Consider the following 3,263-nt stretch of genomic DNA (forward strand, 5'->3'; position numbering starts at 1 on the left):
GAATAATGCAAGCGAACGGCAAGTGCCAAGTCCCTGAATCATCAGGAGACGAAGCTATTTAGCCCGAGTCCAGCTCAGCTTTTTTTGCTCCTAGGAATTTCCTTCCTGAACAGAAAGTCACTTTGCAAACAGAAACGACCTGGGTTCTTCAGCGGCTTGAATGCAGGACTCAAAAACAAATAAAAAGGCAAAGAGAGACTGGTGGTCTGCCAGAGAGAAAGAGGTGGCGTGGAGAAGGGAAGGCAGGCACATGTCGTTAAAAACCCCAAGAGAAGGATACCGTCCCTCCCATGTTCCTGTTCATTTCAGAGCAGACATGACCCAGGCAACAGAATGAATGTGTTGCCTGATGCCGTTGGGGGGATCCCAAGGTTTTGGTCGCTAGAGAATGGACACCCACTAGTTTTCTCCACAGAGGCAGAGGAAGTCAGGGCTGCAATAGACATCCATCCCACTCTGTGCCCAGACCCCTCTCCAGTTTCCAGCCGGATGCTAAGAGAGCCAGCTCTGGAAAGCAAGGGCCAAATTCTTTGAGATGACAGTGCTGTGTGCAACCACAGCTCTTGTGAACCAAATCGTTGGTAAGCCCGATGGCGTGTGGCTTGCATTTGTTCAAAACAGTGGCACCAAAGGAAAACAGTTGCTGTTTCTCCTGGCTATTTGAGGCCGGGTGCCAGGCAGCCCAGCTTTTAGAAGGCAGATACAAGCAGTCCTTCCTGTGTATGTGGTGCCCAAACCCAAGTGACCATTAGAAAAGTCAATGAGGTCAAGCTACAGTGGGTTAGCATGGTAGACCCTGGAGTGACACGTTAATGTGCACCAGGCCATTGTCATCCTGAAACTAACTTAAGTTAATGAGTTGATAAAGAGACAGCGCTGAGATAAACAAATAGACCCGAACCATAAACACTGAACTTCACGGAGGTTCTTAAACAACTATATGCTCCATGTGTAACCAAGTGCCTTTCAACAGATTAGTAAGAATTTTAAAATGTATCAAACCTTAAATAAACATAAAATTTTTAAGGAACTTTGCTGTGACTGAGTTTCTGTTCTTTACCTTTCAAAGTCTTTGTGTACTAGGAAACAGAGACCAGGTTTATATTATTTTCTCTGTATCATCCACAAGCACCATGTGTCAATTACTTTTTCCTGTGCTCTATCTATCTATCTATCTATCTATCTATCTATCTATCTATCTATCACCTATCTATTAATCTGCTATTTCATTTCCTTCCCACTCAAATAATCTTGTTATGTCCATTTAACAAGTTCCTATGACTTGTAAGTGGCAGAACCAGGTTTCAAACCTAGGCATTCTGTTTCCACAGCCTGCTATAAGCAATACGCCATAATTTAGCTTGTAATTTTTCTTTTTTGGTTTTCCATTTACTCTTGTTATGACATTTGTGTAGTCACAAATCAGCTTCATATAGAGTATAGGAAAAGGGATGGACAATGATGTACATTAGTCCCTTTTTCCAACTCTTGCCATGACTTTGAAAGAAAATGATGTTTTCCAAGTTCAGATACTATGGTTTCTGGAAGTCCAGGAAAGAATTGGATGCATTTAAATGGAATTGCATTACCATATATGTATAAGCCAAATTTTTTCAGCATATTTTTAATGCAGTTTTTGTTGTAAAATTAGGTGCTTCGGCTGATACATGGGTCAGCTTATACTCGAGTATATATGGTAAATAGATTCTGTTCTCTGAATGGGAAGAGTCTTGGTGGCACTCTTGGGTAAGTTTTCGACCACTAAGTGCAAAGTCAGAGATTCAAATCTACCAACCACTCTGAGAGAAAACAACGAGGCTGTCTGCTCCTGTGAAGATTGAAAGTCTCCAAAACTCTACACAGGGTAACTGTGAGAAGGAATTGAGTCAATGGCAGTGGGTTGGGTTTTAGTCTTTTTGGTTCTCTGAATGGAGAAGAGCTCTCTCTTGGGGGTGCTCAGATGATGTAAAAGATTTAAGTTTCGGTGGCACTGCATCCACTGAGGCGGCTGCTTTGCCCCGGCTCCTTCTTCTTTCATCCTCATACCTATCGGATACGCTTCCTTTCCCTGAGCACTGCGGACATGAGCTTCTTACCTGTGGACCATAAAGACTAGTTTGAACATGGAAAACCAAGAACCAAAGGATTCTTCTCCAACTCAACCCAAACAGTTGATTATTTCAGAGGAGTTAATTTCAGACGGAAAATGGGTCAAACTTGAAAAAACAACCTACACGGATCCTACTGGTAAAACTAGAATGTGGGAAACTGAAATGTACAACAAAGAGAGGATAGTCTGCCGATGTTGTGGCCATTAGCCCCGTGCTACAAAGAACTCTTCATTATGAATGTGTCGTCTGGTGAAACAGTTCTGACCACCCATGGGTGAGTACTGCATAGAATTCCCTGCAGGTCTCCTAGATGACAGTGACAGCCCAGAAGCAGCTGCCCTTCGGGAGCTGGAGGAAGAAGCCGGTTATAAAGGTGACTTTGCGGAATGTTCTCCAGTTGTGTGTCTGGATCCAGGTTTGTCCAACTGTACTGTGCACATTGTGATGGTAACCGTTAATGGAGACAATGCTGAAAATGGAGACAATGCTGAAAACATCAGACCTAACCAAAGCCTGGGGATGGAGGTATGCTATTCAACTCCTGGTGGCTGGCCACACAAATGGCTTAGTGTAGTGATGGCAAGACAGCTCTGGTAGCTCAAGAACACCTGGCAGTGCATGCCAGCATCTCCTCCCATGCCCTGGCATTGCAACGTGCAAACGCGAAGCCATTTGAAGTCCCCTTCCTGAAATTTTAAGGCCAGACACGGACACCTGCCAAATGGTGTCACAGGCATGACCAGCTGGCCACCTTCCCTCAGACTTGGTATTAAACATGATTTCATGCAGATTTGAAGTTAGCTCTTTTTCACACATTAAACCAACATAGAATGCAAATACACACACACACACACATATATTTGAGCTTAAATATAGAAACCTGAGCTTTCCCGGATTGACGAGTCTCCTAATCAGTGACTCCCACAGTCCCACTTAGGATGGGGCAGGGCAGGGCAGTAGATAAGATGATTGTCATTGGAAAAAATACAATGTTCTAATTTTCCCACACTCCCATGGGCAGAAAGAGGCTGGCAACTGGATCTCAGCAATATTTTTCTTAAGCAAAGCATTGCACTGAATCATTGGGGTGGGGGAAGAGAGGGGGGTCTTCCCTGGTTTGTATGGCTTGTGGGCCTTCTATTCTTTAGATGA

General features: G+C 43.9%; 1 pseudogene; it reads left to right on the top strand.

Annotated features, from left to right (window-relative positions):
* Window positions 1–2,123: 2,123 nt before the first annotated feature.
* Window positions 2,124–2,809, top strand: LOC142448660 (ADP-sugar pyrophosphatase-like; annotated as a pseudogene).
* The last annotated feature ends 454 nt before the right edge of the window (window positions 2,810–3,263 follow it).

Source organism: Tenrec ecaudatus, chromosome 5, assembly GCF_050624435.1.
Source record: "Tenrec ecaudatus isolate mTenEca1 chromosome 5, mTenEca1.hap1, whole genome shotgun sequence".
Classification (NCBI taxonomy): Eukaryota; Metazoa; Chordata; class Mammalia; order Afrosoricida; family Tenrecidae; genus Tenrec; species Tenrec ecaudatus.